The sequence below is a fragment of the Narcine bancroftii genome, chromosome 4 (assembly GCF_036971445.1).
Source record: "Narcine bancroftii isolate sNarBan1 chromosome 4, sNarBan1.hap1, whole genome shotgun sequence".
In the NCBI taxonomy this organism is placed as follows: Eukaryota; Metazoa; Chordata; class Chondrichthyes; order Torpediniformes; family Narcinidae; genus Narcine; species Narcine bancroftii.
In genome coordinates this window covers 210817364-210835276 of record NC_091472.1, presented here as the reverse complement: position 1 = coordinate 210835276, position 17913 = coordinate 210817364, and the positions used below count along the sequence as shown (strand labels likewise).

Below are 17913 nucleotides of genomic sequence, written 5' to 3'. Positions count from 1 at the left end.
GTGGGAAGAAGAGGAAAAAGCTGAGGCATGATGGGGGTAACTGGTTGGGAAGGACAGTGGGGAGCTCAAGGAAAGGAAATGGGGAATACAGAAAAAGAGAGAGAGGGTCTTGGGGGAGAGGTTCAATGGAAACTGGAGAAGTTGATGTTAATCCCATCTGGTTGGAAAGTGTCCAGAGGGAAAATTAGAGGTTCCTCCAATTTGCAGGTAGCCTTGGTTTGACAGTGCATGAGGCCGTGGATGGGCGTGTCAGAATGGGGCCCGGAATTGAAATGATTGCTCACTGGGAGAGACAGAGTGAAGGTGCTCAACGAAACGATCTCCCAGTCTTACGTCCAGACTCTGACATAAAGGAGGCCACAATATTCCCCCTGAGTCATGGTGTCCCCACTTGGGTCAGTTATAAATCTTTCCCCTCCTGCCTTAAATCCCCCCCCCCCCCTCCAGTTTTAGACTCCCGTGTCCTGGGGAAAAGATGGAGACTCCATCTTTATGATTTTATAAATCTCCATAAGGCCCTGCCTCCCTCAGCCTCCTCTGCTCCAGCCTCTCCTTACAATTCACAAGAATGTTGAATCTTTTTTGTGGCTCTTTTAGCCTAGTTTGAGGCAATTTCTCCGCAGCCCTGCAATTTTCCATTGCATTTCCTTTGAGGCAGAAAGGTTGCTGTAGCAATTAGTACAACACCATTACAGTGCCAGCGATTGGAACCGGTCCTGGGTTTAAATCCCACGCTGTCTAAGGAGTTTGTACTTTCTCCCCATGTCTACATTGGTTTTCCCCAAGGGCTCCAGGTTCCTCCTATTGTTCGAAATGTATTAAGGTGCAGGATAATTGGATGTAAATTGGGCAGCATGGACTCCTGGCTATTAATGTGCTGTATGTCTAGTTTTTATTTTATTTGTTAAATTTGAGTCTGTGTCCACCTCCCTTTCCCACAGCTTCTCCCAGACTGATTCCTCTCACTGTACAGAAGGGGTTCTCTGCATGCCAGCCTCAATTTCTCTGCAAGGTCCACAGCCTACAACAGGATCCCACCACCAGACACACCTTTCCCCTACCTCTACGCAGGGCCCCGCTCCCTCTGCAACTCCCTTACCCGCTCCTGATTCCTCCCACCTGAGAACCACCCCTGTGACTGCACCAGATGCTACACCCACATCTTCTGGCTCGCACCCCAAACAGTCCTTACAAATGAAGCAAAACTTGTGACTCTGCCAGGTGTCATCCACTGGATCTGCTGCTTATGCTGGGCCCTCTACATCAGGGAGACGGGACACACACTGGGAGATCACTTTGTTCTGCACATTCCCTCTGTCTGCTGCAACAACAAGGACGCGCCAGTTGCCGACCATGTCAGTTCCATGTACCATTTCCACACTGACATGTCAGTTGTGGCCTCATTTACTGCCAAACTGAGGTTACCTGCAAATGGGAGGAACAACACCTTATATTCTGTCTTGGCAAGTCTCCAACTAGATGCTGTGAATATCAACCTCCAATTTCCTTTAAAGTCCTTACCCGGACTCGCTCTTTCCTCACCTCTGGTTCTCTCTCAGCTCCCCAACCCCTTCCTGTCCAATCAGAGACCTTCTCTTGCGTTGTAAAGTGCAGTATGAAGCCCACCACGTGGATCCACTTGATCTTTTTTTCCCTTGAGATGATCTCTTAAGTTCTGCTCAAGGTCATGAGCTGTGGTTGATGCTGGAAGACCTTTTTTGAGGGGTCCACTCCAGGTTGTGGTCCAAGCTCATGGAAGCTCACGGCTCATGGTTGAAATCTCGTCCAGAGAAAGTCCGCCTCTGACACTCTACCTTCCTCTCCTCCATTGTGCTGGATTCCCATGTCTGAGTTTCGGGAATTGGAGAGAACATCCAAATCTTCGGCCTCACGGGTGTGAGTGAGGAACTGAGTTCAAGTTCAATATCACCTCAGAATCAGGATTTATTGTTATGAACAAGTAATGAAATTTGATGTTTTGCAGCAGCTTCACAGGGCAAACATTCGTATTATAACCATCTTACAACATTACTCGAAATAAAATAATTAAAATAGTAGCATACGAAAAGTAAAGCAGTGACTTTGATTCATTGATAATTCAAGGGTCTGATGGCTGACCTTGTGACACTGATTGTTCGTATTTTAGCTCCTGTACCTTTTCCCCAATGGTAGGAGAGGGAAGGGGCCGTGACCTGATTGGTGGGGACTTTGAGGATAGAGGCTGTTTCACTCCTCAATGAAGTCTGGCACATCTCGAGTTTATTCTTGTCCTTAGAGTTAGTGCCTCCATACCAGGCAGTGATGCAACCAGCCAGAATGCTCTCCACCTGTATCTGTACAATCAGATGAAATCAGGGAAGAGGAGGAAAGGGACCAGAGAGATGGTGAAGCAAGTAGGAGGGTGTGTGGGGCAATGAAAACGGGGGGGGAGGGGGGAATGGGACACGCACGTGCACGCATACACACACACAAACATTGAATCTTGATCTTCTGCTCTTCCACCTGCTCCCCCCCCCCTGTTTTCATTCCCCCCCACACACCCTCCTACTTGCTTCACCATCTCTCTGGTCCCTTTCCTCCTCTTCCCTCTCCAACGACCACTTTCCCTGTCTGTCACCCACACCCTGAAGCTCATAAACCCCTCCCCTTCCTCCAATCAGAATGTACCTTTCTCAGCCTTCTGTCCCTTTTCTCCCTCCCCCATCACCTCGAGGCAGTTTTGCATCTTCCTTCTGTCACCTGCCAGGCCAGGCCAACTCCCAACCCAACTCTCAGGTGAAGGGTTCCTGCTCAAGACATCGACTGTTGATTTCCTTCCACAGATGCCACCTAGCCCACTGAGTTCCCCCAGCACTCTGCCCTGCTCCAACTTTCCAGCATCTGCGGGCTTCTTGTTTGGCCTCCTTCACTACTGGACCCCAGTGTGAGTTTGAACATCTTCGATCAGTGGGTGGTCCAAGTTCACCCATGCGAGTTCACGGCTCTTGGTTGAAATCTCGTCCGGAGAAAGTCCACCTCTGACACTCCACCTTCCCCTCATCCATCAAACTGCATTCCCGTGTCTGCGTTTCGGGAATTGGAGTGAATGTCCAAACCTTGGACCCCACAGGTGTGAGTTCAAGTTCGATATCACATGTACAATCAGGTGAAACTATTTCTCTGGGGTAGGGGAGGGGGGATGGGAGAGAGACACACACACATTGAATTAAACATTGTGTTTGCGGGGGGAATGGGGAGAAGCAACCAACTGGATGTCTGACCAGTGGTTTGCCTCAGGGATTGGTGCTGACCCCATTTTTGTTTGTCATCTATGTCAACTTTCATATTTGTTGTCCGAGTACATACTTGACATCACATTCTTTTTCCTGGCAATTAAAAGTGGAGCAAGCTTCATGAGTAATTAATGCAATAAAAAGGATACTGATTAATTACATATAAACCTCAGGAAATACATTCATAATTTTGGAATTTTTATATGAAATTATATACTTTGAAATCTTTAGATCAAACTAAGATAAATGATTATCACAGATAATATTGCCACGGTTAAGTTTAGAAGAACAAACTGAACATGATGTACGGTTTACTGAGGCAGAAGTAATATTACGTAGTAATAAATCTCCAGGAGAAGATGGTTTCCCATCTGAATTTTATAAAAAATTTATGGATTTATTAATTCCTCTGGTTATGCAAGTATTCACAATCGTCTATTCTTCCAGAATCATTTTCGATGGCAATAATTACTGTGATTCCTAAAATAGCTAGAGGTCCTTAAAAACCTTCCTTGTATTAAATGTAGATTATAAAATAGTAGCAAAAGTTTTGGAAAATAGAATCAATAATCTGTTACCTACATTAATTAATAAGGATTGGACAGGGTTTGTACTTAAAAAAAAGACAATCTTTGGAAAATGTAGCTGGATTGCTTATAATTCCTTTAGTGCAAAAAAAAGGATGTGACGAGTATTTCAGTAGCTTTAGATGCAGAAAAGGCATTTGATAGTTTAGAGTGGGACTTTTTAAGGTTGGATTTGGGTTATTTTTTAAAAATTGGGTTAAATATTCATATAATAGTGCTAAAGCTAAAGTGGTAACAAATGGACTGGTCTCTGTGCCATTTAACAAGATCAAGTAGACAAGGATCTCCATTGCCTCCAGCTTTATTTGTTTGAGTTGTTGAACCACTTACCCAGATGATTTGCTCGGATTTACAAATTAAGGATTTAGGGTAGATCAAGAGGAACACAAAATCATTTTATTTGCAGATGTTTTAATATATTAGACAGAACTTGAGTTATCTTTATGTAGATTGTATGCTTAACTTGAAGAATATGGGAAAGTTTTGGTTATAAAATAAATTGGGATTAAAATGAAATTATGTCTTTGACAGTAGGTGACTATTCTCATGGTCAGAGAGGTACGCAGTTTAAATACCAAAGGAGGATATTAAATATTGGGATACGTACAGATAATAATTTGCAGCAGGGTTTCAGAAGAATTTGCCGATGACCTTGAAGGCAGACTACCATCCACACCACAGGAAGACAGGACCAGTGTTGAGGAACAGTGGACGGCCTTCAGAGACGCTGTCTACACCACCGCCCTCGAACATCTCAGACCAGCAACCCAAAGAAACCAAGACTGGTTTGATGACAATGATGAAGAAATACAGGCACTACTAATGGAGAAACATCAACAGTACAGAACACATCAGAAATACTCCTCATCACGAGCAAAGAAAGATGATTTTACCAATGCAAGGTCCAGAAAAAACTTTGCAAGGTGCAGGACAACTGGTTCAGCAAGAAGGCCGATGAAATTCAGGGCCATGCAGGCAACCACGACAAAGTGCTTTTACGATGCGCTTAAGGCTGTATACGGACCTCAGTCCTCTGGCTCCTCACCCCTCCTCAATGCAGATGACACACAGCTGCTGACAGAGAAGAAACATATTCTGGACTGGTTGGCAACATCCTTAACCTCCATGCTGACATCAATGACGAGACCATTGCCCGCCTGCCCCAGATAGAGATAAACAAGAACCTCGACACCCACCCCACAGTAGATGAAGTCAGGAAGGCAGTAAAGCAGCTCTGTGGCAAAGCACCAGGATGTGATGTAATCCCTGCTGAGGTATACAAAGCAGGAGGCCCTGTCATCATGCAAAAGCTGACTGTACTCTTCCAGTCCATGTGGAGAAAGGGACAGGTCCCACAACAGCTGAAAGATGCCAGCATAGTCCACATCAACAAGAGGAAAGGCAACCACCAATCTTGAGACAACCACCGAGGCATCTCCCTTTTGTCCATTGTGGGGAAAATTCTGGACCGCATCCTGCTGAACCGCCTTCTCTAACATCTTGAGCAAGGTCTGCTCCCAGAAAGCTTCTGTGCTGAACGTGGGACCGCAGACATGATTTTTGCTGTACACCAACTCAAGGAAAAATGCCAGGAGAAACACAGTGACCTCTTTGTGGCCTTTGTCGATCTAACCAAGGCTTTCGATACAGTCAGCAGAGAAGGCTTGCGGAAGATCATGGAGAATCTTGGATGCCCCAGCAAGTTCATCACAATCGTCCGGAAGTTCCACGGCAGTACGATGGTGAAAGTTCTGGATGATGGTGAAGAGTCGTTGGCCTTTCCAGTGACAAATAGCATCAAACAAGGCAGCATTCTCACCCTGACTCTGTTCAGCATGGTATTCTCTGCCATGCTGACAGATGCCTTCCATAACTATGAAGAAGGAATCCACGTCAGGTACAGGGCTGACGGCAGGTTCTTCAACCTCTGGTGCCTACAGGCAGTTACAAAGGGGCAACAGACTTCTTGTTTGCAGATGACTGCGCACTCAATACCAGCACAGAGCAGAAGATGCAGCGTGAAATGGACAGCTTCTCACAAGCCTGCGACAACTTCGGTCTCACTATCAGCACCAAAAAGACCAAAGTTATGTACCAGCCTGCCCCAGGAAAACCGTACCAGGAGCCACACATCACGGTGAAGGGCCAGAATCTCCAGGCAGTTGACAACTTTGCTTACCTGAGCAGCATACTCTCTCGCGCAGTGAACAGAGATGCTGAGGTCAACAACAGGATTGCCAAAGTCAGTGCTGTCATGATAATGAATATGTATGAGATATACCGGAAGTCACGTGGTATGAGAGAGAGATAAGAACACAAGCAGGAGAACAAAGGAAACGGGAGAATAAAGACACTAAGAAGTTTACCTGATAAACTTGTGTTTAATGTTTTATTAACTTCACATTTCGGGCCACAAATGTGACATTGGCGACGAGGATGAAAGAAGCTTGGAGAAAATTAAAGACTAAACAAGATTACAGAGGATTACAGACAACTTCAAGGTGATAAGAATTTTCTCTGTGACTCTACTTTTGGGGCTGGAATATTTCCTCATGGCTGGGGCAGACGGTGACTTTCTAACACATAGTGGAATTACTCATTTTGACCCAACGGGTGATGCAAGCACTGTAAGTGTGAAGTGGAAGGCATAGCTGGAAGAATTTGAATCCTACGCCGACAGTCATGGCCTATTTCTAGATACCGGTACAGTTGAACAAAAAGCGCAGAGGAGGGTGTTACTTCTTTTCACTGCTGGACCTGCAGTTCGGGAAACATTTAAGACACTTTTGAATACTGGAAGAAAGGATGAGTACCGGAAAGCGGTAGATGCATTAAATGCACACTATGTAGTGACACCGAATGCTACATTTCAACGCCATTTGTTTTGGAGAACGAGACAAGAAGATGGCCAGACAATTGCTCAGTACGTGACGAGACTACGCCAGTTAGCTGTTGGATGCAATTACATGCCAGCTGATTTGGACAACCAATTATTGGATCAAGTCGTACAGCACTGTAGATCAGATAAACTCAGAAGACGTCTACTGGAAAGAGGGAGTGAGTTGGAACTCACCGATGCTTTAACCATTGCTGCTGCATTAGAGGCTGTTGAAGGGCAATTTCATACCATGACCCTGAAAGACAACTCAAGCCAGCAAATTAAGAGGCTCTCACATCGCCATAATCAGCCAAGATATATGTCGACACAGGACGTGGAGTGTTATAGATGTGGAAACCGAGGTCACTTTGGAAAAGACCCATATTGCCTGGCCAAAGGCAAAGTTTGCAGAAAGTGTGGAGGTAAGGACCATTTTGCAAAGAAGTGCAAAAGCAAGTCCAATGCAGACCAGAAGAGGAAGAGTACAACTTCCAAAGGCAAAGCCTGGGGGAAAGGAAAGTATCCTGGAAAGAAAGATACCATTCGCCAAATAGACGGTGACGATGATGATACCCAGGAGGAACAGAGTTGTTATCAATTTACGTTGAATGAAGTACATCATGAGAAGGTCCCAGTGATCATTGGTGGAGTGACAGTGCAGGTCATTGTAGACTCAGGCAGTGACAGTAATGTGATTGATCGACATTTATGGGAGAAGTTGAAAAGGAAAAAGATCATCTGCACCTCAAAGAAGTGTTCCAAGAAACTGTATCCATACACAGCAACCAAGCCATTGCAGACCATTGGATGTTTTACTGCAACTGTTGAAGCTGGAGATAAGTACACCGAAGCAGAGTTTATGGTCATAGAAGAGAGGGGAGAACCATTGCTGAGTAGAAGCACAGCGCAAGACCTGGCAATACTTCATATTGGAGCTTGTGTCAATTCAATTCAGTCATACGAGGATATGAAGCAAGAATTCTCCGCAGTCTTCCAAGGAGTAGGAAAGCTGAAAGGTCGACAATTGAAGCTAGCGGTAGATGAAACGGTCAAACCCAAGGCACAACCAGTACGCCGAACTCCGTTTGGACTTCGTGGGAATGTCGAAGCCAAAATTAAAGAATTGATCGAACAAGACATTATTGAACCTGTGGAACATTCGACACAATGGGTCAGCCCAGTAGTAATTGTGCCCAAACAACCGAGAAGCGACGACAATATCGCAGGCAGGCCGAAACGAAACCGGAAAGTGCCCAAACGATACGAAGACTTTGTGCCATAGTTTTAATAAGAACTTTGGGACAGTATTTAATCTTATATCATAAAGTGAGTGCTGTAGGAAGTAAATTTTATGTAGTTGAGTTTTAGTATTACCATTAGTTACGATGTTTGTATGTTTCCGAGGGATATTGATAAGTGAAGGTAAAGTTTATTTCTGATTAAAGGAGGGATGTCATGATAATGAATATGTATGAGATATACCGGAAGTCACATGATATGAGAGAGAGATAAGAACACAAGCAGGAGAACAAAGGAAACGGGAGAATAAAGACACTAAGAAGTTTACCTGATAAACTTGTGTTTAATGTTTTATTCACTTCACATTTCGGGCCACAAATGTGACAAGTGCCACCTTTGGGAGACTCCGTGAGAACATCTGGAGAGGAATCAGCCTTACCACCAAGCTGAAGGTCTACTGTGCAGTGGTCCTTACCACCCTCCTTTACGCCAGCAAGTCCTGGACTGTCTACTGCAGACACGCCAAACAACTCAACCACTTTCACCTGAGTTGTCTCTGCAGACTCCTACACATCAGGTGACAGGACAAAGTCCTCAACACGGAAATCCTGGAACGAGCTGGGGTCTGCAGCATCTACACCCTCCTGCTGAAAGCCCAAGCCAGGTGGGATGGACATGTGGTCAGAATGCCAGACAGGCAATTGCCTAAGCAGCTACTTTACAGAGAATTGTGTCAGGGCAAGCGCTCAGTCAGGAGGCAGAAGAAAGGTTACAAAGACTGCCTCAAAAAGCCCTTCAAAGGCCTGGGTGTTGACTCAACACGTGGGAGACTCTTGCCTTCGACCATCCAGCTTGGTACAGCAAAATCACCACAGGAGCCCGTGTAGCTGAAGTCAAGCGCATCATCGAGATGCAATGAATGTGTGCTGTGCTGTGTGCAAGGACCAAGCAGCATCCACTGCCACGACAGCACCCACATTGTGTCCCACATGTGGGCAAGCCATCAGGGCCAAGATTGGCCTCACCAGACCCACAGCCACCAATTTCCCATTTGACTTTGAAGCCATGGCCATCTTCGACTACAAAGGACGAACAACAACAACAACAATTTGAAGAATTTATATCAATTGAATTACTTTATAAAAAAATAAGAAGATTTAAAAAATTGGATAAATTTACCCATAACTTTAGTTAGAAGGTTGAATGGTATAACGATGAATGTATTTCCAAGGATACAATACCTTTTTCAGATGTTACCAATATTAATACCTCAAAATGTTTTCAAGAATTAAACAAATAAGGACATTTCTTTGGAACAGTAAAGTGGCAAGAATTTCTATAGAGAAGTTAGTGTGGAAATATGAATTAGGAGGATTACAGCTCCCTAATTTTAAGAATTATTGTCGAGCAGCACACAGGCTATTCCTTGCTTCTTTATTTGAAAATGCAATACTGGTGTGGGTTAATATTAGAACTGAATAAAATTGGAGGAAAGAAATCAGAAGAATTTATATACAAGTGGGAATTGAAACTGTTGGTTGCTGATAAAGCATTTACTCAATATTTAGAATAAAATGAATCAAGATTTTGGTGAAGGGTCTTTATCACCTAAAATGCCTTTTGGGTTTTTTTTTCAAGAGATCATCAATTTTAAAACACATGGTATTGTAAAGGGTTTGTTAATGTGGAAGACTGTTAAGAGGACAATTAATGTCATTTCAACAATTGAGAAACAAATTGTGAATATGACAATGAATGTGATATTCCATGTCCTCTTTTTTTTGTCATTTTCAATTAAGGGCATATTTGAGAGATAAATTAGGGTCAGCAATGTTTTTGCCGAATTGTACTGAGGTAGAACTTCTTATTAGAAGTGGGAAAGTTTAAAAAATTATTTATTTGAAATAATTATTACAAGAAGCAACTCCTAAATTAGGATTGTATGGATTTAGGTAGAGATGCTAGGAGTCACGTGATGGAGTAGTGGCTGGTAGGGGAACTCCAGCCCTCTCCAGAAAAGTTAAAAAAAGATAGAGAAAAAACAAAGGCACAAACATCGAAACCACAACAAAGTGAAAGTGAAAGTGTGGAGAAAATGGCACTGAAGAAAGAAAAACCAAAAACAATGGGAAGAAAAGACGAAGGAAGGACGTCGGAGAAAGAAGGTGAAGACTTTACCGGTACGAGGAGGCCCGCCATGGAGAGAGAAGCCCGCTCCCTGAGGTCAGTGGAAACCACAAACTCAGGACTACAAAAATGGCTCACGGAGCCAAACAAGACAAAAACAACACCGACGGGAGGGGGGAATCAGCTGAGGAATAAATCTCCACAGCTGAAACAGACAAGTATAACAGGACAGCAAGACTCTCAACAGGAAAACATAGAAAATAACTGGAACAAGAAGGAAGAAAATAAAAATAGGAAATCAAAGAAACAACAGATGACCAACTCAGAGGAAGAAGACCAACACCAAGACACTTTTAATAAAAATAAGAAGAACAAAAATACCAACAAAATAAAATAAACAACCCAACAAGAAAATCAGAAGAGACAGAGGTAAAAGACACAGATCCTGGAGTGGACTCAGAAGAAGAGGAGGGAGAACACAGAGAAATGGAAGATGAAAGGAAGGGTAACTACATGGATATATATTTTTTTAAAGAAACAGTAAAAGAATGGCAGACACAAGAATTCAGTGAAATAAAAAGAAGAGTAAAAAGTACAGAAGAAAAAGTGAATAGATTAGAGATGATCATGACAGAAATAGGAAAAAGAGTAGACAAGGTGGAAGAAAGAGAAACAGACATAGAAATAGAGGTAGATGACTTAAAAAAGAAATTAGAAGAATCTGATAAAAAAAGTTAAAGAAACACAGGAGCTGTTAGCTCAGAAGATAGATATAATGGAAAATTATAATAGAAGAAACAATATAAAGATAGTGGGCCTTTAGGAAGATGAAGAAGGCAAAAACATGAAAGAATTTATAAAAGAATGGATCCCCAGGGTCCGAGGAAGGCCAGAATTACAGGAAGAAATGGAAATAGAAAGGGCACACAGAACATTAGCCCCTAAACCACAACCACAACAAAAACGAAGATCCATTCAAGTAAAATTCCTAAGATATACAACAAGAGAAAATATATTGGAGAAGGCAATGAAAAAAATAAGAGAAGACAAAAAAACCACTGGAATACAAGGTCCAAAAAATTTTTTTTCTATCCAGATATAAGTTTTGAACTCCTGAAGAAGAGGAAGGAGTTTAATGTAGCAAAAACGACCCTATGGAAAAAAAGTTATAAATTTATGTCAAAATACCCAGCGGTACTTAAAATAGTTATCCCGGGGCAGCAAAGCAAACTATTCTCGGATCCGGAAGAAGCAGGAAAATTTGCAGAACAACTACAAACAGACAGAGAGATGAAGAGATGTAACAAGAACAAAAATGACAACAAACTATATATTATATATATATATATATATATATAAATAGAGTATAAGTAAGAACTAAGAAGGGAAAGAAAGGGAAGAAAAGAAGGAGGGAATTAAGAGAGTGACCTTTGTTATATATGAAGATTAAAATCTTTTCTGTGGGGTGCTGGGTGGGGAAGAATAACAGTCACTGCGAAATCAGTTGACGCTTGCGAGCGGATTTGCAAATCCAAATGGAGAGGGGAGATGTGGTTGCCAGACAAGGGACAAAGGGCAACTCAGAAAGGGGAGGGACTATCGGGGTTAAAGGAATTTTAGATATGAGAATAGTGGAAATATTTTATGTTTTAGAAATGTTGTCTTATAATGTGTTCAAATAAAGAAAGCAGAAATGGATAAGAAGGGAAGGTGGTGATGAGGAAATGGAAAGGAAAGATAAACAAAGTATGAAATGACTATGTTGAACTATATGACTTTAAATATTAATGGAATACATAACCAAATCAAAAGGAAGAAACTGTTAAATTTACTGAAAAAAGAAAAAAATTGATATAGCATTCGTACAAGAAACACATCTAATTGAAGTGGAACATAAGAAATTAAAGAGAGATTGGATAGGACATGTAACAGCAGCATCATATAATTCATAAGCCAGAGGAGTAACTATATTAATCAATAAAAATGTACCAATCAAAATAGAAGAGGAAATAATAGATCCAGCAGGGAGATATGTAATGATAAAATGTCAGATATATTCAGAATTTTGGAATTTACTCAATGTATACTCACCTAATGAAGAAGATCAAAAATTTATGCAAGATATCTTTTTGAAGATAGCAGATACGCAAGGGAACATACTAATAGGAGGGGATTTTAATCTTAATTTGGACTCAAACATGGATAAAACTGGAAAAAAAAACTAACAGAAAGAACAAAGTAACCAAATTTATAATTAAATCGATGCAAGAAATGCAACTTTTGGATATATGGAGGAAACAACACCCAAAGGAAAAGGAATATTCATATTATTTGGGTAGACATAAAACATACTCAAGGATAGACCTATTCCTGTTATCAGCCCACATTCAAGGGAGAGTTAGGAAAACGGAATATAAAGCTAGACTAATATCGGACCACTCACCCCTGTTATTGGCAATTGAGCTAGAGGACATCCCACCAAGAATGTATAGATGGAGATTAAACTCCATGCTACTTAAAAGGCAGGATTTTAGAGAATTCATTGAACGACAAATTAAAATGTACTTTGAAATAAATACGGAATCAATGAAAGGTAAGTTTATACTATGGGACGCAATGAAAGCATTCATCAGAGGGCAAATAATAAGTTATGTAACTAAGATGAAGAAGGACTACAATCGGGAAACAGAACAGTTGGAAAGGGAAATAACAAGTACAGAAAAAGAATGAGCAATAAAGGAAGATACAACTAAAAGAAGAGAATTGGCAGATAAAAAAATAAAATATGAAACACTACAAACATATAAGGTGAAGAAGAACATAATGAAGACAAAACAGAAATATTATGAGCTAGGAGAAAAAACGCACAAAATTCTAGCGTGGCAGCTTAAGACAGAACAAACTAAAAGAATGGTATTGGCATTAAGGAAAAAGGACAAACAAATTACATATAATCCAACGGAGATCAATGAAAACTTCAGGGAATTCTACGAACAACTATATCAAACTGAAAACGAAGGGAAAGAAGACAAAATAGATGAATTTCTAACTAAAATTGAACTACCAAAATTACAAACAGAGGAGCAATATAAATTAATAAAACCATTTGAAATAGAAGAATTACAGGAGATATTAAAAAAAACTACCGAACAATAAAACACCAGGAGAGGATGGACTCCCAATAGAATTCTATAAAACATTTTAAAGACTTACTAATTCCTCTCCTCCTGGAAGTAATCAACCAGAATGATAAAACACAAAACATACCAGATTCATGCAAAACAGCAATAATCACAGTAATACCAAAGACAGGGAAAGATCCACTAGCACCAGATTCATATAGACCAATATCTCTACTTAACACAGATTATAAGATAATAGCTAAACTATTAGCAAACAGATTGGCCAACTATGTACCAAAAATAGTAAATCTAGACCAAACTGGATTTATTAAAAAAAGACGAACAACGGACAATATCTGTAAATTTATTAACTTAATTCATGCAGTAGAAGGAAATAAAACTCCAACAGTAGCGGTTGCTTTAGACGCAGAGAAGGCCTTTGACAGAGTAGAATGGAATTATTTATTCAAAGTACTACAAAAATTCAGCCTACCAGAGAAATATATTAATTAGATTAAAGGATTATATAAGGGGCCATTGGCAAAAGTGACAGTAAATGGATATATATCAAAACAATTTAACTTAAGCAGATCAACAAGGCAGGGATGTCCACTATCTCCCTCACTGTTCGCGTTAGCTATAGAATCACTAGCAGAACTGACAAGAACAGAAAATAAAATAAGAGGGATAAAAATAAAAGAGAAGGAATATAAAATCAGTCTATTTGCAGATGTTGTTATAATATACTTAACAGAACCAGGATTACATAGGAAATTGAAGGAATATGGAGAAGTATCGGGGTACAAGATCAACACAAATAAAAGTGAAGCAATGCCAATGAATAATGCGGATTTCACAAAGTTTAAGAAAGAATCACCATTTAGATGGCAAACACAAGCAATGCGATACCTAGGTATACAACTAAATAAGAATTTCGGCCATCTATATAAACTAAATTATCATCCATTAATGAAAAAATTACAAGACGATTTAGAGCATTGGAAAGACTTACCACTAACACTGATAAGAAGAATAAACTGTATTAAAATGAACATTTTCACAAGGATACAATACCTATTTCAGTCATTACCAATACACGTAACAGAGAAATTCTTCAAGGAGTTAAAGAAAATAATAAGGAAATTCTTATGGAAAGGGGGGAAACCGAGGATAGCACTAGATAAATTAACAGAATGGTACAAACAAGTAGGCTTACAGCTACCAAACTTTAAGAATTATCATAGAGCTGCACAATTAAGATATCTATCAGATTTTTATCAAACAAGAGAAAAACCAGATTGGACCAGATTAGAACCAGATAAAATAGGGGAGAAGATACCTGAACGTATACTATATAAATGGGATGAAAAATTGGTGCAATGTAGGAATTCACCAGTATTGCATCATCTGCTCAACATTTGGAAGAAGATTCATGTAGAAAGGAATAAAACAAATTACCACTACCAAAACTAATATTGATGCAAAATCAGCTAATCCCTTTCACAATAGATAACCTTTGCTTTAGAGAATGGGAGAGAAAAGGGATCAAAAGAATAGAAAATTGTTTTTCGGGAAATAAATTATTATCCTTTGAACAAATGAAGGATAAATATAACTCATGATACAATGTTTGCATACTACCAACTGAAAACCTACTTGAAGGACAAATTGGGAAACAGTCTGAGGTTACCAGAAGGAAGCAATTTTGAATATGTGATTACAGACACAATGATAATTTAAAAATTTGTAACAAACATGTACATCAAACTGCAAGAAAAGGAGAACGAGGAAACAAACAGTAAGCCTAATCAAAAATGGGAACAAGATCTAAACATAAAGATAAAGAATGAAACATGGGAGAAGCTATGCTCCGGAACTATGAGAAATACAATAAACATGAGGTTATGCATGATACAATATAACTGGATACACAGGCTATACATCACACCTCAAAAGTTATATAAATGGAACCCAACAGTATCAGACAGATGTTTTCGCTGTAAAAGGGAAACGGGAACAACAATTCATGCAATTTGGACATGTAAGGAAGTGGAAAAATTTTGGGAAGATCTAAACCAGATATTAACTAAAATCACAAAAAGCAATATACCAAAAAACCCAGAGATCTTCCTCCTAAGTAATATAAGAAACAAAGAATTTGGACTCGATTTGGATGGAGCACAAAAAAGATTTGTTATGATAGCCCTAGCTGTAGCAAAAAAATGTATTATGTCAACCTGGAAATTAGAAGACAACTTGAGAATGCAACAATGGTATATAGAAATGAATGAATGTATTCCATTAGAAAAAATAACATATAATTTAAGAAATAACATTACAATATTCGAACAAATATGGGAGCCATATATGAAACACAATAGAGAAATCCTACCATGGACTTCCACCACCTAAAATGACAGAAGAAGATAATGAAAAGAACTGACTCAGTAAAATTTCTTGTTTATTTTTATTAAGTGACAACATTGTTTAACGGGTTTAATGTATCTTATAGATTGAACTTCAAATAAATGGGGAAGGGGGTGAGGGAGGGAGGGAAGGGAGGGGGAAAAAAGGGGGAGAAAACGACACTGTATATATTTAAGAAGAAAAATGTCGGTATGTATCTTGGTCAATATGGTTTATAGTGTGAAAAATAAAGATTTTTAAGAAAATTATATATTACACCACAGAAGTTGAATAGATTGAAATTAAATGAATCAGATTAATGTTTAAGATGTGGTGAGGATGTACATTCAACCTGGTCTTGTCCAAATGTGAGGCCCTTTTGGGCATCTATAAGTAATTTTCTACCACAGGTTACAGAAGCTGTTTTTCTGCTAAATCCTGATTTGTTTTTATTAGGAAATATTGAAAATAAACATAGAAAATAGGTGTAGGAGTCGGACATTTGGCCCTTCAAGCCTACACCACCATTCTTTTTAATCATGGCTGATCATCTACTCTGTAACTGCCTTCTCCTCAGACCCCCTGATCCCCTTCGCCACAAGGGCCAAATCTAACTCCCTCTTAAAGGGACTTTAAGGAACTGGCTTCAACCACTTCCTGTGGTAAAGAATTCGACAGATTCACCACTCTCCAAGAGAAACTTTTTTTTAATTTCAGTCCTAAAAGACTTCCCCCTTATCCTTAACCTGTGACCCCTGGTTCTGGTCTTCCCCAACAACAGGAACAACCTTCCTGCATCTAGCCTGACTGATCCTTTAAGAATTTTATATCTTTCTATAAGATTCCCTTCAATCTTCTAAATTCCAGCAAGTATAAGCCTAGTCAATCCAACCTTTCTTCATATGCAAGTCCTGCTATCCCTGGTATCAACTCTATGGCCAGGATGTCTTTCCTCAGGTAAGGAGACCAAAACTGTACATGATACCCAGGTGTGGTCTCACCAAGGCCCTGTACAGCTGCAGTAGAACCTCTCTGCTCCTGTACTCGAATCCTCTTGCTATGAATGCCAACAACTCCTAAATTGAAATTATTAATTGGAATTTGTTATATTAGCATTGACAGTTGCGAGAAAATGAATTGCAATCACTTGCAAATCGGATACATCTTTAACATTGCCAAGGTGACATGCTGAAATTCAAAGTTATATCCCTTTGGAAAAAATAACTTATAATTAAAAAATAACTATTCTATGTTTTTACAAATTTGGTGCCCGTAGACTCATTTAACGAGATTAAATTTCTAGTGATCTCCTTTTTACCCCTATGGTCCTGCAGAATCCTCCTCTATACGTTAGTGTTAGAACGAATGAGCACGACATCTCTCTTTGCAATCCAAGATTCTTTGTTCTTTTTCTTTCTCTGTCTTTTATATATATTTCTAATTTTCTATTTGTTTTTTCTTCTTTTGGGGTGATATTTGTATATTATAATAATTGTAATTACTGCATGTATGGAGTATTAAATAAAATATTAAAAAAAGAGATTTTTTTGCCTGCAGGCCAGGCAGAATTTCTACTTATCAGCAATGCAAAAACTGCACTCAAGCAAAGATACGTGGACAAAAGAGAAATGGAAACAAAGAAAGAAATGGAAACAAGCTGACAGTGCAAGACATTAAAAAAAAATATGCAAGGTAAAAGTCCTTCAATGAGTCTTTGAAGCCCTTTATTCCACAGAGGTCCCGCAGGACTGCCGTAACAAAGTCCCGTCATTAAGCAATGCCGGCAGAATGCTGGGCCAGTGTATCATTTCACACAGCTTGCCGGCATTCCTGAAACAAGAGACTGGACTTATATCACTTCATAGACCAGCAGCCATAGAAATTCACCAAGGCAATGGTATTGTCAAACAATAATTTTTATTACTAACTATTAAAATATAAAATCTGACTTAACTCTAAACGTAACCTCTAACTGCACAAATGTGTATGTGAGTGTGTGGCAGATCCCAAACCATTACAGCTCCGCCCTGATTCTGATAGGTCATTTTCAAAGTTCAAATTTAAAGTTCAGTCTTAAACATCTTGTGTTGTCTTTAAATTGATGTTCAAAAGTAATTATGAAGTGGGTGAGACGCCAAGTCATCAAACTTCTCAAAACTCTTTTTTTTTAATTTTTAAAACATTTTTTACAGTGACATTTTATATATACAATATATTAAACTTTTTCTCACAAACACAAGCAAAACAAAAACAAATAAATCCCTTCCCCTTCCACACAATCA

General features: G+C 39.7%; 1 pseudogene; it reads left to right on the top strand.

Annotated features, from left to right (window-relative positions):
- LOC138761561 (zinc finger protein 420-like) overlaps positions 1-17669 on the top strand; it is a 114592-nt pseudogene extending 96923 nt beyond the window's left edge.
- Positions 17670-17913: the final 244 nt, after the last annotated feature.